The sequence below is a fragment of the Caloenas nicobarica genome, chromosome 3, assembly GCF_036013445.1.
Source record: "Caloenas nicobarica isolate bCalNic1 chromosome 3, bCalNic1.hap1, whole genome shotgun sequence".
In the NCBI taxonomy this organism is placed as follows: domain Eukaryota; kingdom Metazoa; phylum Chordata; class Aves; order Columbiformes; family Columbidae; genus Caloenas; species Caloenas nicobarica.
Window position 1 is genome coordinate 117,007,274 of NC_088247.1, and position 24,813 is coordinate 117,032,086.

Here is a 24,813-nt window from a genome sequence, read left to right on the forward strand (position 1 = left end):
TGCGATTGCCTTCAGAGGGCCAAATGTAATTTTAGGACTGTATAAATGTAACTACTCATACCAGTCCTAATGTGGCCCCCGGTGAAAATTAGTTTGACACCCTTGTTTTAGACAGATAGCAGGAAAGTTACATCCCTGAAGACACAGAGTCTGGAGGGGAAATGCAGTGAAAAAGACCTGGGAGGCAGATGGCCAAAAAAATACTTTGTGTGCATTAGTGGCAAAAGAGCTCTTGAGTTTGCACTGCAGTAAATACACGTGAGCACAGGAGGGTGCTGCTCTTTCTCAGACTTAGCATAAAGCAGGATCTCTCTTCTCTGCTCTTTGGTGCCATCAGCTTACAGGCTTCAGAAGAATATGTGTTCATTCATCCTGGACAAATACCTAGGTCAGATGAGCAACTGAATAACCCCAGATGGCTACGCCTTTCTAGAGTAAAGTAACATTCACATAAAGGGCAGATCATGCTTTTAGGTGATGACCAGCCACAGCCATCAGTCTTCCGGATAAGCACCCAGGTCAGCCTGCAAAATTGTGTCCTAAGGACTTAATCTTGATACAGGTGAAGGTGTGAATCATTTTACTGTTGTCTCTCACTAGCTAAGGGCATAAATCAGAAGGCTCATGGTTTAAGGTCCTATTGCCCTTGTGCTTGGTTGTTCCAGGACAACCCAGAATGTGATGCATAATTTGCCAGTTGGTCCAAACTGGAAGAGTCTAGACACCGATTTCTACTGGAAATAGCTCTACAAAATTACTTTGCAATTTTATATTGAGTATCATTTGCCTTTCCTTAGCAGTGTGCCAACTGGTAGCAAGGACAGAGAAGCCTAGATTCCTTACTTACATGTCTGTGTTGCCCTGTGTGCAGGACAAGCTTAATCCATTCCCCACCCCTGCCAAAAAAAAAAAGCAGCCCAGAGGATGGAAATACAGGAAGATTTGCATTTTTTTAAAATAGAAGTCAAAAGTCAACTCCATGGTAGAGTTGGAGGAGTGCAAGAGACGGAAAGGTGGTGTAGACAGTGAAGGGGCTTTTAATATCAGAAAGAGATGCGGAGATTTGCTGCTGAGTCCGCTGATGCAATTTGAGCCCCTGAGAGAATGATTCAAGAAACAGCAGCTACTACTTTCCCACTTGCACCTGGTCCCAAACCTCACTTACATTATGCAGAAGGAATGAATCAATAGGTCTGGCTTCCTCCCGGAGTGTAAAAGCCCACAGAAAAGAAGTCTTGGCTTCTCTGATCTAGTTCAGTCTCCACCTGCCAGAAGTGCTGTCAAACTTGCCGTCTCTGAGCAACCCTGCGGGCTTACCTTCTTGGCCCTTCAATAACTGAGACAGGACATAAGGCTGATCTCTGGGCTCAGAGGAAGAGTACATGGTTGGCAGGACCGGTCTTTGTAGATAACAGGATGTAAATGTTATTCTTCAAGGCAGTTTCTAATTCTCCCTGCCTCCTCATATAGCCCTGCTTTTCTGGGAAATACAGGACCTGTTTTTCAGAAGCTGTGTGTTTACCCATACCCCTCAGCTGAGCAGCTTCCCTGACTCAGGATCTTTGCCTCCTCTAATGGTTGCATCACTGGTACAAAACTGTAACTGCATTATTATAGAAATATGGGGGCTCATTTTTTGAGCCTAGGCAGTGTGTAGGAGATCATTTGGACTGGCACCCTCCCAAGCATAATGTACTCAAATGTCATTCTGCTCCTGGGTGAAGCTTGGATTCTTCCCAGCTTGTCTTCTCCTGTGGCTTGCAGCATCTGTGCGTCTTGCTCTCATCTCTTGGCATGCAGATGCCTGAAGGTGTAGAAGAAAGTGCTCTTGTTAATACTGGGAAAGTGAAAATAGATGTATTTTAAATCCTAAAGGGCTGGGGTTTGCTTAGGTCCTTCTGCATTGTTCTTCCCATCATGCAAATGGCCACTTTTTGAAAAGGGCCCCCAAATGAAAAGGAGATGCTTTGGAGCAGTGCAGTGAATGTTCAAGGTCTGCTGACAGGACTCCAGCTGCTCAGAGTCACTCTAAACTGGGTCATTTTTAATGCTCCTCACAGGGGATTCAGAGCATAACTTTAAGCACATTTGGAAGTTTGGATTTAAGGTTTTAATGATAAACTTTGCATGTGCATTTCGGCCATTCCCTTCCTCTGGCGTTTGGTATTTTTGTTGTTGTTGGTTTTGGTTGGATTGTTTTTTGGGTTTGGTTTTGGTTTTGTTTTTTGGTAGATTTCCAAGGGTGCCAGACAAACAGGGGACAGGAATTTGACTCATATTCAGACAACATGCCATAGAGCGACTCAGTTCCATGATGATGTTTCTACCTCTGAAACCAGCTTCATCTCTAGCAGAACCCACTGGCTTTGCTCTGACAGTGCACGGGGATGTTGACGCAGTCGTGTTTCAGATCAGTGAGAATCGAAGCCATTACTCAGGTAGCAATGGGAACGTTTCGAAGCTGAGTTCTTATCTGGGTTGCTAAAGAATATCATGTTTCTGAAAGCTATATGTCACATGGAGGCTGTTAAATAGTGAATGCCAGGGTGCATAGCTAAGTGTTGACATACAGAAGAATCTGTCTTCCGAGCATCAACTTCTCTGCCTAGCAGCAGCAGTGGAATGCAGTTTATCTAAATTTGCTTAGGTAATTTTTTTCTTTAAGTCAATAATAGCTTTTTCATTTCTTTCATTAAATAGCTTCTGATAGGAATTTATTTTCCTAAGGGAAATGGGAAGGACTTGAAAATTTCTGAAGAAAATGAGAAAAAACGCTACCATGAACTGTAATTGTGTGTTCTACTTTCCAAAGCATTTCATTTCCCCTCCTGAACTGTCATTTGACATCTAAAGGAAAGGACTTGTCAAAACCTGATTAAACCAAGCTCAAGTTTGGGCAGTACAGCCTCAGAACCAACATTCATCCCTAGTCCTGCAGGGTTTTAATCCTAGACACAGAAGAAATCAAAGTCAGTTCTTTACCCTGTCATGCCTGTACTACAAGGGAAGAGTGGAGACTTCGCAGAAGTCAACAGAGGCCCAAACGCAGCTTCTTGAACTGGCTTTGTGCAGACCTCTCCTGATTAAAAACACTCAGGGACCAGCTTTAACTTATATCAAAGAGCTTTAACTTACATCAGCACAGATGTGGGCAAAACAGTACCGCTCTATGCCCAGCCTGCTCTCCCTGTTCCCTCCCAACAAGCCCTGATCTTCCCTGCTCTGCGTTGTGATCATAACAAAAGTGGTTCTGGCCCCTCTGGAGATGGCCCGTCCCTCGCTGGGCAGACTCACTAGGCAGAATCGAAGAATTATTCAATAGTGTCCTTAGGTAGGCTGGATTTTATAGCAAACAGAGGAATTAAGCACCAACATAGAAGTCAGCATCTGCTTAAATACTCAGTATTCAGAATGCAGTTAAATTTGAAGGTGCTAACTGTTCGAAGGCAAAAGGCATTCTTAATGTTCATGCAGTTAATCATCCATCAAGCACTTTGTTGCACAGGGAGCTGAGGAAGAAAAAACAGCTTAATATTGCACAACACAGTTTTTAGATTTGTTGGTCTCAATCCCAATTTTATTTTGTTGTTCCATAAAATCATGTTAGCAATAAGATGTATACTGGGCCAGTTCCTTGGAGTCTCTTATTGCAAACTCCTTTTCTCTTTTTTTTTAAGAAGTGAATTTATATACAAATGTAGCCATTTGTAAGCAACCAATATATTCAATAACATTTCCCTTTGTGTTACATTTATGTCAGAAATCCAGAAATGAGAAACTCTGAAATGCCAGAGTCCTTTGAATGCTGTCTCCATGTGATTTCCTCTAGCCTGGGTTTTCATAACAGTTAAATTTGGGTTTCAATTATACAGTGACCTGGCTGATGAATATTAAACAAGGTCTGCATACCTTTCTTGGTTTGCTTTTACAGACTCTGCTTGTACAGAGATTTTTTTCTTTTGACAGTGCCCTTCTTGATGCCCTCCATTCCATTCTTTTATTGTTCCCAGGTTGTTCTGAGAGACAACTGACAGTGTGAGACAGGAGGAGAATGATTACATTTCGCAGGGAAATTATACAGAGTAGAAAATCAATAGTTAGATGCTCCCTGGGACTGCCTAAAACTTCTTTGAAGAATAATTAGATTTCAAGAGGGCTCTGGTAGCTGGAATTCCTCCCCAATTCTGTATGCATAAGATAAATTTAGTCTGGGATGAGCAGTGTGCTTTGAGGTCTCTTTGCTGGTCTGGGGAAATGGTTTGTGTGGAGAGAATGAAGGAATTAGCTAGAGGAGGTTTGGAAGAAAGCCTGGCAGGCCACATCCATCCTGGGCTCAGAAACAAGCAACAAGCAATGATGAAAATGGGGGAAACTGAGCAGAGCAAAGCACAGAGGGGACTTGCGGTGCTGGAGCTCTGCACCGGATTATCCAGGTGACTCTGTTCAAATGGCAATTAGCCCTTGGACTGGCAGCTCCTGGGGCAGAGCTGAGTGACTGTCAGTGTGGAGGGTCAAGCCCAACAGGAGTAAATGGTTAATTCAATAAAGCAGCATGAATCAGATCCAGGGCTGTGTTTAAGCTAAATGCCTGATCTGGGGATCAGCAAAGGTTTCCTGAAGCTGGAGAAGATGAAGAGCAGCCGAGGACTCCTGCTGACCCCCACCATTGTATGCTGACCCCATCGCATGTTTGACCATTTTCAATATGCTGCTTCCACCTGGGATACTGCTACAGGTAATCCTAAAGTTGGGCGATGAAGTGTGGGGTTTAACAGCTTTGTTGGTTTGAACTGATCTGGGCAGAGTTGACTTAGGAGTGAGATTAGTCTAGCTCTCCAGAGCTGCCAGTGCTCTGTCTTTCAGAAGCATAAAAATACACTTCAAACGCACGGAAAGCTGCTACAGGAGGTGTCAATAGCAGTTTGTGACAGACTAAGTGACATCTGATCAATTCATTAACTCTCCAAGAAAGGACTAATAATACTTGCTGGAGGCATAATGTTACAGGTATTAAGATACGGGAGGTTAGATAAAAATATAACAAAACTAGATAATAAAGCACCACAATAGCAAAAGAAATTGTAGCAGAGGTGACCACAGGGTAACAGAGTGATTCCTGCTTTTCATTCACCCATGGAGATTGATGTTTAATATCTGTTGGCATTTACATTCTTGAAGTCAGAAGCGTTGTATGGAAACATGCCTTTGTTTTGCTTGGTTTTGGTGTGATTTTTTTTTTTCATGTATCCATTCCGAGGAACTAGAAAAACATCCAAGCACATGTGTAATGTTAAGCATGTGACTCATCCCCTCTAGAGCTACAGCTGTCTCTCGCTCTTGCAATTAAATAAGTGCTAAAGTGGTCTGTTGGAGCAGAGCCCAGGAGCACTATGTGCAAGTTTGAGCTCATCGGTACAAAAGTGGTGCTAACAAGCAGGCCTAGACTTACAGACTTGTCAGCTTAGCTTCGGTTCCTGGAAAAACACTGGAACAAATAACCAAACTATTTGTGAACACCTATAAGAACATGAGGGGATGAGTAACAGGCGGCATAGATTTTTTTTTTTTTTTTTTGAGATCCAAGAGATTCAAACCAATCCAATTTCCTACTGTAATAGGGCAACACTCTGAGATTGGTTTGAATTTTTGAGCTGTTTCACATGCGCTTGTATAAGGATGGCATGGATGAAAATACCTGGGTGCAAAACTGATGGAAGGATGTTTTGGAGGGAGATTCTATGTGGGCTGTTTTCTGCATTTCCATACATGATCTGGCTGATGGAGGAGTGGCGATGCAATTTAAATTTACTGCTGACACCACATTGGAAGAGGCTGTGAGCACACTGGGCAGGATTAGAGTTCAGTAAGATCTTTGCAAGCTAGAGATGTGGTAAAAAAAACCCCAACAAAAACCAGCTTGCCATTCAGCTGAGACAGTGCTGAATATAGATTTATGTATTGCGATAAACTCTTAATATAGGTTATTATATAATTAGAGCAGATCTGGGAACAACAACAACATGTGTCGTTGGTTTATCAATAAGGATGAAAGATTTTCATGGCTCACAATCCAACTGTGAATTAACAATGCCATGCTGCTGCAGAAAAGGCACATCCAACATATGAGCAGGGCTGTCGCCGCTATGGCAAGTGCCATAATCCTTGTGGTCAGCTCTGTGCTAACAAGCAGGAGCACAGCCCTCACTTTTGGCCAGCGTTCTTCAAGACTGAGCTGGACAATGGTTGAGTATGAAAAGAAAAGCAGTAAGACTGATGGAAGGTCTGGAAGACTTGATCTGCCAGGTTTCATCCTTGGGAAAGTGAGACTGAGGGGGAGACTAAATCTCTTCCAAAACATGGTCAGGAGCTGCAAAGGAAAAGGGGGATGATTCGGTCTTCTTCATCCTGGCAGTTAAGACAAGAAGCTGTGGGCTAAACTACTTCAAGGGGTAATTAGAGCACTCTATTTTTAGTAATTAATCTGATACTAAGGGAGTATGAAGGACTGGAGTAGATTCCCTGGGAGAGTTGAATCTCTGACACTTTGAAAATAGGCTAGACCTCTGTCAGGACAGGTGAATGGACTGAATGACCTCTGGAAATCCCTTCTAGACCCCTGGTTCTGCTAGCATCGATTTACACAAATCTACCAGCATAAATCCAGGTGAATTTAACTAAGTCAGTGCCAATAATCTGGTGTTTATGGAAAGGGAATCTTGTCTTCTCAGCAATACAGCTATAGATATCCAGATGTTTTCCACTTTGACACTGAGAAGTATTAAATGTGTAAGCACAGAGAGAAGCAGGGTAGGAGAGTGTACAAAGCAACTAATAAATGACAATATCTAAGTTGAAACTCACTTGTTAATTAGTGTATTAGCTAAAAGTAGTTTTGTCTCAGCCCCTGACTGTTGGTGCTTTCAGAGGCTCTTAAATAGTGCAGAGCAGGTTTCTTGCAGCCGTCCAAACAGCAGAAGATGACAGCCTTATATACTGCAGACAAGTTGACTGTACAGATATATTCAGCATTTGATGGTCCATCAAATGCTATTAGTATTGGTAGTATTTGGGGTCTTCTTCTTTTCATCTACACTTCTTCATAGAGTCTGCTTAATGTTTTGCATCTCTTTTTTTTCTTCCCTGTAGTTAATTTCTGGATCCTCAAGCTCCCTTTTTATTTTTACTCAAAGGTAATTTCCTCCTTACAGCTGTCTGCACATAACAGCTCCATTAAATGTGCAAGTAGGAAAATGGCATGTGATGTTTCACTTCACAGGTGATAGTGTAATCATTGTGATTGTGTTTTCTTTGAAAGCTCCATTCCTGTTACCTGCAGGAATCAGGAATTCTCTTCATTTAGTCACTTGTTTATTTTTAAGAAAAGAGATACTAAAATCTACCAGGACATTTTTAGTCAGCTACTTCTTGCTTCATTCCTTTATTTATCTATCACAGAGCACTTACTAGTCTTTTGACTAAGAAAGTGTATTCTCGCATTGAAAAAGAGAAGCACTATACATATGGAAGGACAAAGATAACTGACTTTTTGCTCAGCTTCTGAACTTGCTTTACAGACAAATTCCCAAGAAAGCAGTTGAATTCTCCCCTTTAGGACAATTGACTAATTGGTGGAATAACCCACATCTGATGGGTTTGACCTCAGTTTCCTGACTCTGGTGTCTGGCTCCTTAGAACATAGGCTATGTCCTGTGGTATGATACCAATAATATGACATAAATGACATGATATGAAATAGCAAACACAACTGTTCTAGGGCAAAATGTGGCAAAGCTGCTGTGACACCTGACTCCCTGACTCTTTAAAAGGTTCAAGTTTGCATGTAAGCCTTGACAGAGACGTTCAAGTTCAAATATCATGAGATGATGGATCAGCAGAGTTATCTGAAGCTTGTCTGGCACATAAAAGGTTCCAAGAACACTGGGTTAGGACTTCAAACCCTTCAGCTTTCTCTTTTCCCTGTGGCACACTCCGTAAGTCTCCTCTCAGTTTAAATGTGCTCTCCATACAGGATGGCAGGTTCTTGCATCATTTGGAAAAAAGCCAAAGGAGTTGGAGACCTCTACTCCTGACACAAAGATTCAGCCGTAGCAGCAGATATTTAAGGTTTTGATCGATGTTTGAGGTTTGTAGCTCTGGTGTGGCCTCAGGAAGAACAGGATTGTTCTTATTAAATTCTAGTTAGAAGTATATAACTCCTTCTGTATTGCTGAATTACTAGGATTTGTGTCTGTTTGAATATGTTTATGTGGTGACAATCTCAAAGCTTCAATGGGAATTCGATGCCTTAGGCATGAGTTGACCTGTGATGTTACGCAGTGCAAAGTGCATCTAAGTGGCACAATGGAAAGTTATTGTTTCTTCTTAAAACAAACAAACAAATGCCAAAAATAACCACCCACCCAAAAGACACGTTTCTTGCAGTTGTACTTTTCCATGCTTCTCAGAGCAGATACAACAGCATTGCCCATAGTTGTTTTTTTAGCTATTTTTTTGTCCCTAGGAAATGCCAAAATAGATTAGCCACATTATAGCAAACCAATCTTGCTACTGTGCGTTTCAGAGTTCTTGTGTTCTGTAACGTGGTATCTGGGCTCCTTGGGCAGATGCTGCCTGTGGCATTCGCTGTTACAGCCATGCATGTCTGCTCACAGACCAGCATCTATAAATGGCACAGCTTCCCCTGTCGTGAGGTCATGGGAACAGGCTTTTGGATGGGGAAAAGTGCCCCTCATCCTCTCACTCTGCAAGAAGAGGGCCATTCTGCAGAGAAATCTGCCTTTACTATATTTTTTTTTCCCCCACTTGCAGTTGTCAGTTTGGAGATTCTCTCAGCTTATTTCAAAGCCAGTGTTAAGCCTTTTAAATTAGCTTTATCCTGATACACCAATAGGATGTTTTTACATGCTTTTAGCACTACCTACTTAGAGAGATTAAAGCAAAATTTAAGGCAATCTTTCTCTGCCAAAGAGTAAGGATTATAAAAAAAGCCTGTGGCTCCTTAGAACATAGGCTATGTCCTGTGGTATGATACCAATAATATGACATAAATGACATGATATGAAATAGCAAACACAACTGTTCTAGGGCAAAATGTGGCAAAGCTGCTGTGACACCACCAGCCTCACCTCGGTGAGCGCTGTGGGACAGGTGCTGTCCTACCTGACCACCAGTTGTGCCTTGTCCCTCCATACATGTGTGCTTTTATATTTTTTACATATTCTTTAGTATCTAATTAATGAACTGTCAAAACAGGGGCTGCTAATAAGTCATTCCTTCAAGGAAAGACTGTGCGAGAAGCACAGGGTCCAACTGTGTGTGATCTGCGAATCTTTAGAAGCGTTTGGCCATCTCCAGCGCAGGTGAGAAGCGCATATGGCTCCATTTATACATCTGATGTGAGTGGTGCCTTGGAGCACGGCACCTATGCAATTAACTGGATCATATAGAGCAGGTCCCACATATCGTGAGACCCGTCATCTCCATATCACGTGTCCGGTGTGTCCAGCACAACCAGGACACACAGGATGGCATGTGGCTGAGGGGGTCACTTGTGCATGGCTGGGATTTTGGGCATTGGGAAATCCCAGTCCTGGTGCCAGACTTCACAACTTCCTGGTTTTGTTGCAGAAGTAAATGGGTAGTAGAGATGCAGACGATGCTAACCAGGGCTTATGAGTGTTAAGCTAAATATAATGCGACTTGATCATGGCAAGCACATAAGAGGGTTCAGTAAATGTTTATATTGATTAAACTATTAACAAGAATAGCAAATCCCATTACCCTAATCATTGTTAGATTGCTTTCCTGCCCTCTCCTCCCTCTTTCTCCTCCCCTGAATGCTTTTCCTAGAATACAGTAAGCACATATAGGGAAATTTCTCACCTCAGGGGCCCTGGTGGTCTGAAACACCTCCCAGTGTTCACTGTGGAGGTGAATAGAACCTGCACGCAGAGCTCTGGTTTGGAGCTGTCTGTGTAGCTAAACTCTGCTCAGGAGAGGAAAGTCTGCAGAAAAATGCCCCCCAAAATGGAGAAAGACTGCTAGTAAGAGAATGATAATGCTGAGGAGTGCTTAACCCAGGAGGATGCTGGTTTAGTGTCTTTTGACAGGCACACAGACATCCAGGAAGAAATAGTATTGGCTCGTAGATTCGTTATTAACATATTTTCAAATGGTGAAAGGATGCGTTCATGTAACCAGCTTCCCTCTGTTTCTCCATCGCCACTAACATTTTGGTTCCATCGGGAAATAATTTTACTGTGTTATGCAGGAAGAACTGTTATATTTGAAGTCAAATTCTGTGCTTTCTTAAAAAGCTTTAAAAAATGGAAGTTTTGCAGTTGGCGTCAGGGAGAAAGAGCAGGTCTTGGGTGATCAGTTGTTTCTGTTCTGAATTGTAGGACAGAGGGTTTGGAGCTAAAGGTTTGTTTTCTTTAAACAGACTTATAGCCCAATTACTTTTTTTTTTTTTTTTTCAAATGACTCAAAGTGATCTATTGCAAAACATTTGTGGGAATTGTTTTTTTCTGAAGATTTTCATCAAAATTTGGACTTTTTTCAGGGATTTCTGAAAATCTCTCATTTTAATGACAGTATGGTTGGGAGGGTTGTGTCCCAAGAGATGTTGGCAAAATCTTTTGGCTAGGTTTGTAGACTTTAGGAACAAGTGACTTTATTTTTTTTTAGTTATATATTAGTGATGAAATATTTGAGACTATTTAAGGAATTCAAATCCCACTCAAACAACTAGGCATTCAGGTCCGTTTGCTTCAGCAGTCTGTAACTTTAGTTTGGTACAGCTAATTTGTGTTAAACACACTTTTAAGTGCAGTTATAATTTATCTCATGGTTGTATTGCCTCACAGTCATAATTTTATGCTTGTGCACAGTAGTTCTCTGTATCCCAATGGACCGGAGAGCTTTGTAAATAAATGTAGGCCATCCCCATGTCCTCGGGCAAGTGAAACTTCCACTGAAGTCTTCAGGAGCTTTGCTCACATAATGTCTGTAATTTCGGACTACGAACACTACTGTGTATACAAGCAGGCGTCATCCTTTGAGTGAAGGTCACTATGGGGGAAAAGCAATAGCCTGTAGCAGCCCACACATGTCCCCTGCAATACTTTGGAGGAGAAAATGATGGTTATCAGCTGAAATTGCACAAGATTGTGTGCACAGAATGGGATTACGCACCAAGGGAGTTGACAGGTCTGCCTCGAAATGGTGTTCTGGCTAAAGGAAACCTTTCCTGGGACATTCTGCAGAATATATGGGTTTGGCATTGTTTATATAATGGATTACTTGCCAAATATGTAAAGACTAAAACCCCAAGCTTTTCATTCAGGAATTTTCTACTTTAGCCTGTTCTGTCCCAATGTTTTGATGTTCTGGAATGAAAATGTTTGTCGTCAGTCTGTCTTGATATTAAACTGGTTTAATGTCTTATAGAAGCTGTTCTGAAAGTTTTCCTTTTTCTCTCTGGACCCAGGTCCCTGGGTGGGTGGCACCTCTTATCATCTGTCAGACAGTTCTGAGTTCTGGCTCTAAATAATGAAAACCAAACCCTAGCATTTTTCTTCCTAGCAGCGTTCTTCCTTTATTTCCTTTCAATTCATGTTTTTTCTCTGTATGTGCATATCCCCTGTGTACAGTACAGTGTGACACTGTACAACCCAAAATTTCAGTGTCGCGGTGTCCTCTTCCTTACAGATTAGACTTGCAAGGGAGTTGGAGACGTGTCTCATGGTTCAGCAGGTGCTTTCTGTCTTCATGCACAGCTTTCCATTGTCCTGCGATTGAAGTCACCACTCTTAATCCTCCCCTGCCAGGAGTTTGTCACTTCTCATCCCAGCTGTGCTCCTTCCCGTAGCATCTTTCCTTTGTGGTATGACAGTTTTAACATGTAGCTCTCTGTGGGTTTCCTTCCCGGCTGAAAGACATTGTGAGAGTTTTAGCTCTTCAGTCATTTTGACTGACTTCATTCAGGCTCTGCAATTTTACTGCATTCCCTCCTTCATCAGACCTGCACTGCATCACTGCTGCTACAGCAGCCACTGGTGAACACAATGCAGTGGGAGGGACTGACTTTATTTTCACCTGTATGTTCAACATAGCACCTACAGCATACTTTATGGCCCTGATCCAAAACTCAGGTCAAAGCAAAGATGCTACTGAGAACTAGACACCTGAAGGTAGAATGTTAGAGCAAGGGACCCCCTGCCCTTTAAGAAGAAAAGTACAGACCAACTACTGGGGACACCTGGGGATCCATCTCATTTGCTGTATTACTCCTTTTTTTTCCCCCATCCTAAAGCCTCGATCAACAAACAGGGTGAGTCACAGCAGGCTCTGGGTGCTTTGTCTCAAGCAGGGATGTTGGGGAATAGACCATTTTAGTTGTTCTCCTAGACATGTGCTGGAGTAAATATAAGTAAAGAGCCCTCACAGCTTGCAGCAGCGAGAATACAGGAATGGGGGAGAGATGATCCAGCAGTGAACAAGCTACAGGATGTATTTTTTTGTTTTGCCCTTTAAAAGCTGCTCCTGTGCCTCCTAAATTCCAGCAAGACGCCAGCGAGCAGCTAATGCTCTGCCTCAGTGTTGGAGTCTGAGCTTGGCTAATCTTGTGTTTGCTGCCAATCTAACTCCTCTGCAGCTCTGCCTGCAGAGCTCAGAGATTTGCTCACCCAGCAGCAGCTCTAAAGCACCACCCGTGCCTCCTTGCTGGGAGAGCCTGTCCCTTCGCTCTCCCAGTGATTTTGGAAGCAGTGCTTGCAGGGCAGGACTGAGCTCTGGGTAAACACCCCCTGCTGAAGCCCGTGACAGACCCTTTAAAAGGTTTTGTGTCAGTATTTATGTTAGTTATTTAATGCACATTTGGGTCCCATCACTTGATACGATGTGAGATCTCTGTATATGTGAACATGCACCAGTGTTGACAGCTGTGAATTTACAGCTGGTTAGGATAGGACAGCATTTACCAGTTAAGGCAACACAAGCCAAATTTGGTTTGTCTCTGTCCCTCAGGGTGCTGGCTGTAGGTGGCTGTGCCCCAAGCTGGAAACCTTGGGGCCAGGCTGGTGCAGAAAAGCAGAATCCTTCTGGTGTTGGAGTGTGGAGAGGGAGGAGGCTGCTCCCAGGCTGCTCTCCCGGCGCTCCCCATCCCTCTTCCTACCAGCTGGGTCACCCTTCGTGTCTGCGGTTGCAGGAGATGCTGGTTATCTCTGTCAGGTGCACGTAACTGAGCTGTGAGCATGTTTCACCTCTCAGTTTTTGGACTTCAGCAGAGGCACAAGGAGCTGCAGGCTTCTCTTCTTCAAGGAAGTCAGGACACTGTTCAGTGAGCAAACGAGGACCGCAACGCAGAGGGCTGCAAACAGAAAAGTGCTACTGTTTCAAACACTAATTCAACAGCCAAAGAGAACATTACTCTTTAAAAAAAAAAAAAAAGGCATTTTCAGCACAGCCTTTGTTGGCTTTGGATTCCCAGATCAAACAACCCAGAGGCACTGCTCTCCTGTCCCAGTCCTACCCCAGCGCCCTGTGCACAGGGGCTGTGGGAACAGCACGAGGAGGGCTTGGATGGGGAAGGGGTCTGCTCACAAGCTGAGCTCCCTCTACGCTGGCGAGTGAGCACTGTACCCCCAAAATCTGAACTAAGTAATGGTGAGCAGGATGGCCAAGAAGGCTGGTGCCCCCCAGTGCTGGCTGGCTGGGCTCTGGAGCTTGTGGAGAGCAATGGTAGAGCTGGTGATTCAAGGAGTTAGGTGGTAGATTTCCTGGTTATTTAGCCGTCTGCTTTTGTTCTATACTCCACATCTAGTACATATCACCTGGGGAAGAAGGAGAAGATACCTACTTTTTCTGCTATTTCATGAAGGAGAGCTTACAGCTCTTACAGCTTTCGTTATTGAGGGTGTTATTCTCCTCTCTACTAAGAAAGGAAAGTGCACTGGGACTCTGCAGCCAGAGTCATCCCCTCCCCAAGGCCAGAGTCATCCCCTCCCCAAGGCCAGAGTCTGACTCCTGTGTCGAGGCTCCTAAAAGGCTGAGGAACGCCTTCAAATGGTGACAAGTCTTGCAGAGGAGACATAGCATGTGACTAACTAATACTGTTCATAAGGCAAACAAATTTATAATGTAAATAACTATAAATGAACATAGCATGTAAATAGATTAAAGTCATGCTTTAATTAGGAGGTTCTTTCTAATCAGGAAGTCTTTTTTCCTATGAATAGCTAGGCCTGACAACAAACCTCTTTTGGTGAATGCTGAGGCAGCAGTAGCTTCTGTGTGAAGAGCTAACCAGGAGAATTTCTGCTATGTGATAAAGGCTCAGTGCTGTCCGCTACTGAATTTTGTTTAGTTGGTGGGAGCCATGAGGTTTTATTTTTTTTCCATGCCAGGAGGAGGGAGCTCAGGTGGTCCCTGAGACAGTGGGGGCTTTGCAGAGCTGATTCTGCACATGTTGGCTCTGTACTACCCAGGCACTCTTAGTTACAAGCCCAGCCTGCGAGAGCAAGAGTTTTCCAGAATATTAGCTAACACCTTTGAACACAAGCTGATGATGAGGTGAGGACCGGCCACAAACAAGGACTTTGTTTTTGAAAACAATGTTAAGAAAAAAAAAATAGCTAAGACATTTTATAGATGTTTTCCCCCTCATCTAGACATTGTCAGAGAAATGCTATATATTCAATTTTACTTGACTGCTACAAGTGGTTCCTACCTGGAGCCTTGAAAACCTTCTTCAATTTATAAGAGTTTTTTCTCTTGGGTAACCTGCATGTGTCTGGTTCCTCTTCTTCCCATATCAGGATTGATGGCTTCTTCATCAGCCCATACATGCCTGCCAAATTAACAGGGTATGAGCTAACTCGTACAGCTCATTCTTAAATTACATCATGATATTCCTCTGAAGACGTAACAGGTACAGGTGACATATTGCCACATGGAACTAATTCTAATTAAAAACTTGCTCTGTAGCAGCCATCCTCGCTGGGGAGGCGGGAGGCCATAGTTTGCAAGACTTACAGATTTAGAAGTAGAGCTGGTCAAAAGACTCTTTTTCCTCCCCTGCAGCCATTGAAATTTATTATTACATATTCCACTGGAATTTCAAATCTTTATTTTTTTTAAACTGTTGCTTGAAGTTTTTTCTATGAAAGCTTTGGAAACATTTCCTTCAGTTATATGAACAAGCTGTACAGAATAAACAGGAGAAAGCCTTGCTGTATGAACAACGTAATGCACTTCAAAAGGCTCAGCATCACGCCGTGATGTCAGATTATTTGCAGAAGGTCAAATCAATTTTATGATCAGGCAAACATTAGCAAATTACTTTTCTTAGAAGCAAAGCAAGCAAAGTGTTTTCCAAGAAATACTGTTGAGGAAAAATCAAAGGGCATTTATTAGAAACTATCACTCACTGGGACTTGTTCTCTTTATGGCACTTATTCCCTTCATAATGGTAAATCCTTGCATCCAGACATCATACAGGGACAAATTCAGGTTTAAAAGTTTTCTACTCAGTGAGGCGAATGAATCAGAACTGGGGCCTGATTGTCTGTGGTGTAGTGAATAATCTTTTGAGAGGGGATTTTTATCTGTTTGCTTACCTAACAGGGTGCCAAAGGGCTCTGAGCCATAAAAATGCAGTGTCTACTTAAGGGACCATATTTCCTTCAAACCTGGAGGCTGCTCAAAGCTGTCTGAGATGGTGACTCCTGCTCCAGGAAAGAAATGACCTGCCTTGCTTTAGGGAAAGAGAGACAGAATATGGTCCTGAGGAAGGTACCTCTTTGGGAGATTTTCTAGGGACAGCCCAAGGAAAGCTCTGGATGAATTTTTCTGGCCAAGAGTCATCCTTCTCTGTACTGCATTTGCTGAGAGCTGTAAAGATATCTGAAAGCTGGAACCTATGGCGCTGTGGGTGGTGCTCGGCTCCTGTTATCTGTCCATTCGTACCTGTAATGCTGGCCCTGAGAAAAGAGGCTTGGGCTGAACCCCTGATCCACATCTGTCCTGGACCCAACTGTCTATCCCATGGCTTAACTCATTATGTCATTCTTGTATATCAGATATTTTTCATATATCTCATTTATTGTATCTGACTAATGAAGTGCCATGCCAGGTGTATGGTAACTATGCTGGGGCTAACCGTGGTTTGTGGCACATCCCTCTGGGAGCGGGCAAAAAGACTCGCCTTGTCCCCAGTCTTCTCTGCGTCAGCACTTTGCCTCTCTGCTTCTTAGAAAACTGTGATATGACTTTGCCTTCTTCTACTTGCTCCCATGTTTTAGTTGCAGAGTTGATGCATTGCTGTGTTTTGCATCAGGTAGTGTGAATCCACATGATTGACATAGACGGACGTGACCTGTGCCCTGGAGCTGGTCACAGGAATAAAAGAATCTGCTAGAGAGGTCTAAAGAGAGATGCAGAGAGCAAATGGATGACAGTAGCGTTCCTCTTGCTACCTCTCTTTCTGGCATCCAAGGATTTGGGGACTTCGCTTCTGTTGTATTGTAGACATTTATTTTTACAGGCTGTAATTTATTCTCATATTTCTGCCTATATTTTATTTTCTGGACCTTATTTATATAACCCTGAAGTCTGCTACTCTTGAGTGAATGGAGAAGAAGGGAATGGTCCCTCCCTTTGCCATTTGCTATCTGGGAAATTAGTCAACACTGTATGTAGGGTTATTTGAACTGTTCAGGAATTTTCCATCAGTGTGTTGACTCATTGGAAAATGTGTTCTCCATGAATTGAAAACAGGATGGAAATTCGAATCTCTGATGATGACTAAAAGTGTTCCTGATTCTGTGCAAGTCTCGGGTAGTAAGAGAAAAAATGCATTTTTAATATAAGTAAATATGAAACCACATAGGTGGCCAGAGGAAAAGAATGCAAGGCAAGTAACTTGGAAGTAGTTTTAGCTTTACATTGATGACATATCAATTAATTTAATGATGACCACTTAAAATGGGAGTGGGGTAAACAAGGTTCTAATGGAGAAGAGGCATTTGGGCTTTTATATTAAAAAGGCAGTTCAAATGCAAAACAGATTTGGAGGGGCTATAAAAATCAAAACTTTCTGGGCTATTATATTTTGGCACAGCTCCAAGGTTTGAATGGACTTGTGCGGTGCTTATGTTGTGTTTTCACCTTCAGGATTAGGCAAAATGGAACTTAACAATGCTGAGACCTATAGGGAAAAGCCTATGGGGAAAGCAGTTAGGTGTAGCACCAGTTGGACATACAGGCATAAATATCTGGTTTAAGCACTGGGAAGGGTTCTCTGGTGACAAATATTCTTTTGCAGGAGGAAATACAATTATTATTCATTATCGAAAGTAACTGTTTGTTATTCATCAGTCCATTGTTTTAAAAAGTTAACTCCATCTAGTCTGTTTGGCAGGATAATTTCGTATCAGACAGCTCGTAAGTTTCAAACTATTTGACCAAACCATAGCAGCAAATAATAAATGTAGTCCCAGAAACTAGGGAAAACCACCCAAGAACAGAGAGAAGGCTCTGTTTTTTGGATAATTTCTTCATATGAAATAATTTGACTGACTATAACAAAGCATCAAGTCTAAGACCTTTTCACCACATGCATTTATGATTTGATAGATCTGAAAAACAGGTTAATTTTTGTTTGTTTGTTTTAAACCTCTGGTGGGAGATTGTTACCTGGTCTAAACTATTGCCATTTTTTGGAAGATGATATTACTGAATCAACCTACCTGGGATAAAATTCAACTCCATGCTGGGATTTTTAAGAGCTTTAGTATCACAGGCTATACCTGGTGGATATTTCTTCCCAGATCCTCCCCAGGACACCAGACGACAAATTAATTCATTGCCAACAGCAAAGCTCCTGGGGCTGAGCTGACCATGGGTCTGGCCAAGTCCTCTGTGCTGCAGTGAGGAGAACTTGGTCAGTTTGTTCCTGCCCACTGTTTCCTACTGAAAGTGCCACAGAAATTCCATGTTACCTGGGAGTTCGCAGCATAGAAAGTGTCAGGAAAACAGTCTGTCAGTTGGATGGAGAGTTTCAAGAGAGTAGATTTAAAATAATCTACTTGAAAGTTCTGTAATAAAACAGATTTATTTGTATGTATCAAGGAAGCATTGACTTATATACAGAAATTTTTTTTTGTAAATTCAGTCTCACTACATAATTTAAATTAAGTCTTTAAGCGTATTTCTTGGAACTGTTCAGAAAGTTTCCGTCACTAAACACTGTAACCTGGGAAGTCAGTGTTGCAGGTAACTTTTCTTTCACTTGCTTTCCTTTCCCTGTCAAAATTGTCCTCTGGAAATTTTTCCTAAAGGCTTGAGATGAGGGCTGGAGTAAAAAAAATACAGGTACGCACAAACACTCCAAATACTCTTTCAGAAAAATGTCATTATTTCTAAGGGAGAAATAAATCTGTAGAACTCTTTGAGCTCTAATCCTGGTATTGTTCCAAAATATTTCTCTGGTCGGAAGCTGTCCAGCTCTGCTTAATGTAAGTCAATGTTTCTAAATTGGTGCAAATTTAAGCTCTTGATTGGGACACTTTAAAATCAGCATAAAGGTTATGTTGCATCTGTGAATATTTCCAATGACTTACAGGATCAGAGATTAGTTTAGCATCATGCATAAGTGATAAATACATACTTTCCCGTATAACCTTGTTTTTATTTTACCTTGTATCTCTAGCCCTACTATTGCAATTGCCTGAAAATGCATTGTTTGTTTCAAGAACAATGTGCCATAAATATAGATATCTTCCTGGTGATCTCTAAAAATACTCTTCAGTCTTGTGCTGTTTAATGATTGATGAAGCTTGGAAATGAAACTCTTGTCTGGAGATTGTTGTAAGATAAACTTACACCACGGGAGTAAAATTCATATGAGCGAAGCGGGGGCAGTATGAGGAGGATATTGCTTTCTGGTCCTAAAGAAAGCTTCTGGCAAATTTTAGGAGCCAGTATGGCATAAGTATCCAATTACCTGGGCTTTGTTTGCTTTCTTTTTGATAAATGATCCATTCCTGTTCATGTTGTCTGCAAACATAAGTTTTGGCAGAAAGCTAAAAAAAGGCCATGGCAGCATGTGGCTCTTTCACCTCCTTCCCTTTCTGATATTAAACGCATGGCTGGTGTTAGTGGTGAGCATGGCACCGCATTCTGAAAGCACGCAGGTAAAATAACCCGCTTTTTTAATATACAGCAGACCAATATGCATTTTTAAATTATTGCTTAAAGATCTCGATTTGCAAACAGCAATCCTCCAGCCAGCAACAAACAGACAAGCAAAGCTCTGGCTGATGTGCACAGTGGGACTGACGGGCGCCTGCTGCGTTTTACAGCAAACCCAACCCGCTGTTCGCGGCTCAGCTCCCGCTTTCCCTGCCCGCGTATTTCTGCACGGCTGCCTGCCTGGTTTGTTCTTTTGAAATCTTGATGAAGTTCTCTGGCCTGTATAATACGGGTCAGGCTAGCTGACGGGACTGATCCCTGCCAGGATTAAAAACCATGATCACACGGAGTCCTGAGCAGCAGCAATGTGATGGGGAGACAGAGGTTTTGAACCCAAATGGGATCTGCCCACTGGCAATGAATGAGGGATGGAGGAGAGGTGTTGCTGCAGCTTTTCTGGATTGTGTAACTCTTTAATCATGTGGTTTTATATGTACGTCCAGGGTGTTTGGCTCCTGGCAGAGAAGTCTGTTGAAATGAGAGAATTACAAAAGCACTTCAGGGAAGTGAAAACTGGTCTCCCATAAAGTGTCAGGAGGTGTTGATGCATAGCTTCTTTTGGAAAAAGTACATTGACTGTAGATGATGCATAGATTCTTATTTTCAAAAAAGCAGCTTTGAATGAGAAGGTCCCCTTCGTCCTAGAATAAATAGCTCCTCCCAGCCTACAGTTTCGGAACAAGATCTGTTTTCTCTGAGTTGTTACATATCCCTGATAGCTGCTGTATCAAAGTAGTTTTCTAGTTTTGATAAATCCCCAAGAGATAGGAAGGCAATATAGTTGCAAGCTGTTTTTTGAAAGACTTCTGGATAACCCATATTAAAGGCACAAAAGCGTACCTACAGAAATGAATCATTTGACTTGTAACTCCAAGCATAGTCATTTGCAGCCTGGAAAATGGCCTGATTTATCCAAGGTGGCCTGCAGTTGTTGTAGCTGAGTGAAGTTAAATAATGCAGTACTCTTTAAAATTGCATGAGTATATGATTTCGTTTGCTTTAGTCATTCATAATTCCCACTCCCTTGTAGTTTATTGCAGTCAGTGATTATCACATCTGTTCGATCCGCCTCTGAAGTGAGAGAGAATGGCAGGTGGTTGTGACTCTTCCTTACCCGTGCCATGCGCTAAGCTATAATCTTGCAGAAAAAAGCTGAACTTTCCCTCTGTTGTGAGTTTAGGAATGATTGTATGGCCTGGCCTTTTAGCTTGAGGTGACTGTAGCTCGGAAAAGTGAGTAAGGAAAGATTGCATTCTAATAAAATAATTTGATTAGCCACATTGGCATCCTTAGGAAGCAAAAGAATTTCTACAGTGCGCCCACTGCAGAAGGGAGTGTTTTAAATGTCTCTCTCTCCTGTTCAGGCCCACCATAGGTTGTCGCTTTCTGCATCTCTTTGTCACCAGAGTGCCTCCATGGACTAAACCGTCTGACTAACCGAAGTGGGTGGATGCTGAGGGAGACATGCAAGGCAAATTAAGGTACCAGGGAAGCATCTACCACAATTTCCCGCTGCAGAACAGAACTGAAAAATCAGCTTGATCTTTACAAGAGGTGGAGAGTGTCGAAAGAGGCCATTTGGCTGCAAGCAGCTTTGATACTTCAGCATGCTCTATAGTCCTGCCAGTGTCTCAGTACAAAGCCTTGGGCAAGCGACTGCAGCTGTGTGCACCCATCCTTGCCCAGGATTAGCCAAACTTGCCCCTGCTGGTGTTGCTGCCCTCACAGCTCTGCTCAAAGAGATTGCAGAAATGTCCCGTGATGTACAGAAGAGAGTAATCAGCTGGATTAACTAAACCTACCTCTTTAAATTGATCAAATGATCTGAGTGACTGTGCCCGGACTGACTTAGGAAGAGGTTATGAGAACCACTCTGCCAGCAGCACCACGGGGATGAGAACAGATGGCCAAGGATGACGGTCCGTTATCCCCCCCGGTGTAGCTGTCTGCATGGGCAGCTTTCTCCAGGCCCTTTGGAGTCCTCAGAACAAGCACTTCCCACCAGTCTGCAACACTGTGGTGAAGTGCGGGGTGAGAGTCTGTCAGATATGGGACCTAAGATTATTTAGGAATTAATGTTATTCATTTGCATCAGTTATTTCTCTACTTGTGAAAAAGGTATTGTCCATCCTATCTAATGGACAGGAACAGAGAGAAGCTGATAAGTACAAAAGAATCCAGCAGTGGTCAAGTCTTTGCTGAGATTCAGGTACAAGAAATGAAATCCTGACCCTATGAAAATCAGCAGGGCTCTTGCAAGCAATGTCAGCATAGCAGAGATCTGAATGAACAGAGGGAGGTTGTGCTGCACAGCCAGAAGCATTGCTCACATCGAGTATTGTCTGGAGTGCAGAAAGACCTGAGGGACATTGAAGACCCCAAAAGGAGAAGACAGGGTCTCTCAAGACGCTGGAAGAGTTTTGGGTGCAGCTAAAGAAAAAACACAGTTCAAATAATCTCTAAACCATGAGAAAGGCTGAGTCTAGATGTGAAACAGTGGTTTCTCCATCCTGTCTTGTCCTGGCAGTTTAATTAGGGGAGCAGAACTATGTGCAGGCTGGCAGGCCAGGGTCACTTGACAGCTTTTTGAGACTTGCTCATCTTGGCAAAGCCTGAGGCAGCAAGTATTTGAACATGGCACAGTAAATACTGATTTCAGCCCCATGTCTGTTTGGCTTGTGTGTGCGATTAGGCGAACCCGAAAGTGCTGCAGTAGCGGAGGCCACAGCAATTAGTTATCCCAGTGTTCTGGTTGTCTGAAGTCTTCAAGAGTCCGATCAGGTTGCTGTCTGTTGGGTCTTGCCCATCTCCACATGGGCACATTTTTTTTTCCTTCTTGCCTTGCCCCACCCTCCCCGCAGTCAATCCTGAAAACCATGAAGCAATTGCGTGCACATTTCCAGGCAATGTGCCCAAAGAACATCATGGCACAGCAATTTCTCAAGCAGCTCCATCCCAGAGCACTTGGACATGGTGCCAAGAGCTCTTGCAATATTTGATAGAACAAGCTCAGCTGCCGGAGGTGAGCAATTAAGACTCCTCTTTCCCCCCACCACCTCTTTTGACCTCCTGGTCACAGAAAGAACTTAACTGGATCTAAAGGCACCAGAAGCTAAAAGCCAGCAGAACTCAAGACCTTTTATGAATCAACTTAAGCTGTCACAAAACACGTGTTACAAATTTAGGAAGGGGCTGACTTGCATTTCTCTGTATCTTTGTGTTATGATTTCCTTAGACCTAATAGCGCCTTATTTATTTGTACTGCCACCACAAAATAAAAGTGCTAGCCTACTTGAAATGTCAGGTCTAGGGGCCTGTATTAGGATAACAAATGAATTATTTTAATTGTTATAAGTATTTTAATTCTAGAAGAAACCACGATCAGGGGATTCTCTCTCCATAATCATAACAAGCCCAAAAGTTCCTTTCTTTGGAAACCCAAAATTGCATGCACATAAAGTGCATAAGAGAAATTTTTAAAGGGAGAAAGTTTTCTAATGGTTCTGCCATGTCTTGTCCCTACAGCACAAACTCTTCTCCTCTCCCTGTCTAGATTCTGCTGCCCAAACTGCCTGTTGCATGTGAGGACCTACCAAGATGGTCTTTTAATTTGGTTTTAATTGTTGTATTATCAGTCAGCTGGTTGCAGGTGTTCATGTTCACTCAATCCATGCCAAAAATATTACAGTAAGTCTTGCAGAATAAACACAAGCACTCACTTGAAACTGTTAACAAAGAAATCCAAGAAAACTGTGAGGTTTCCTTTTTTCTCCCTCCTCCCCGACATAGTGCTTTGATCTGCCATGCAATTGGGTCAACACTCAGGAAATACATTTTAACATCCCCATCTGTAATGTGAACGCTATGCAGGAGATCCTAAATGCAAAACCTCGTGGATCCTACACTAGAGTACCGGAATAATTTTACTAGCATAAACTAGCCCAAAGGCTCATGCAGACAGCTGAGTGTTTGGTCTGAAACCCTCTGTTGTGCAGGGCACCCGGTCTTGGAGCCTGCAGGCTGCTAGGGAATGGGGGAGATGGATCTCGGGCCATACGGAGTCACATAGGACCTGACCACAGGCACTTCTGGTCTGCTGGATGCTTCTGAGGAGAAAAGCAATGTGAGAACCTCTGCCGTTGGGTCCCAGATAGCTGCAGCTAGCAGCAGGTATTGTCTAGGGCTCCCTACCACCTCTTTGAATGGCAACTGCACTAGGAGGGGCTTCATGGTGCGTGCTCTGACTTCCATAATGTCCTTCCTCTGCAGAGCCTGGGAGCACAAAGAAAACTTCCAGTGCTGGGTAGCAATGCAAAGGGTCTCGTTGTTTGTTGTGGTGAGACACGGATGTTCTCAGAGGTCTCGGCACAGTGCGATCAGGCAGAGAGGCTGCCCTGGGGAGACCTCAAAGGGAGCCTTGGAGAAACCACAGGGAGAAGACCAAGGAGCAGAGGGATGGGTAAGCTGGAGAAGAAAGGAGACAACATGGGGAAGCAGTGAGAGAGCTTCACTGCTCAGACGTGCCTTAGGTAGGGTCTCAGTGGAGAGGAGGTTTGGCCCCTTGTAAACCCGCAGCCCTGTAGGCAGTGAGGTTACAGCACTGATGGCTGAGGATGAATTTTCTGTTGCTCCCAAGAGGTGTAAAATTATGGCTGTGAGGACAGAGACTCTTGGATAGCAGAGCTAATTCACCTAGAAAGAACGAAGGAGATGCCCCAGCAGAGGTACTTACAGCCATCCCCTCAGCAGGACACTTGCAAAATTTTTGGTTTGCACAACAAAATGCAATGCAGTTAGTGTATTGTAACACATTTCCTAAAGCATTATTGCCTCCCTCATTTGCTGATGAACTACAGCACTCTCAGTCTTGTACATTTTGATTTCTAGTGTAGACAAAATCCACGAGTTTGCTCTAAAAATTACCTTTCAGTGATAAGTGGCTTTCAATGAAGGTTTTCATTGTCTTCTGGTACTCATCTTCAGTCATGTGGAGCTGGGCCACCTCCAAGCTTGAAGGCCACTCTTCTTCTGTAGCTGTCCCCTCCTCTCGAGGAGGCCACTGAGCAACAGACACCCTGAAACCGACTTTATCCAGGTTCCTTGCAAACATCCTTCCAATGGAGCTGTTGGACACGAGAATTATAATGGCTCTCCCTTTCACATCAGTGTTCCTCTTCACAATGCCAAAGGTAAAGATGATAATGAAACAGGTCAAAAATGCAATGGAAATGCATACAAAGGCATAAAAGAGGCAGGAAAGGGTCATTGCGAATAATAAGTCTGTGACCAGCAAGAAGAAATGCTGCAAGAGGGAAATCATTATTAAAAGGGTTAATCACTGCCTCCTCGCTCACAAGTGAGCTGAGAAATCTGCGAGGAGTCACCGTGTGCAACCAGGCTGTTATAAAGCCAGGCAGCGTTGCGAAATGTGCAGGGGCAAGTCAGACCCTGCGGGGAGGGTGAATCATTGTCTGGGGTAGAGCAGCAACAGAGATTTTCAAACCACGTGCGTTTTCAGGAGAGTGCTGTGTTTGTCTTGGT

At 43.1% G+C, this 24,813-nt stretch overlaps 1 long non-coding RNA gene across 1 annotated transcript; it reads right to left on the reverse strand.

The window, feature by feature from the left end:
- Nucleotides 1-11,534: 11,534 nt before the first annotated feature.
- LOC135987553 (uncharacterized) lies at nucleotides 11,535-24,368 on the reverse strand. Its single transcript, XR_010606023.1, has 3 exons — nucleotides 24,196-24,368; nucleotides 14,750-14,869; nucleotides 11,535-13,390 (listed from the first exon to the last, which is right to left on the reverse strand). It is a non-coding gene; the product is annotated as an uncharacterized LOC135987553 (long non-coding RNA).
- Nucleotides 24,369-24,813: the final 445 nt, after the last annotated feature.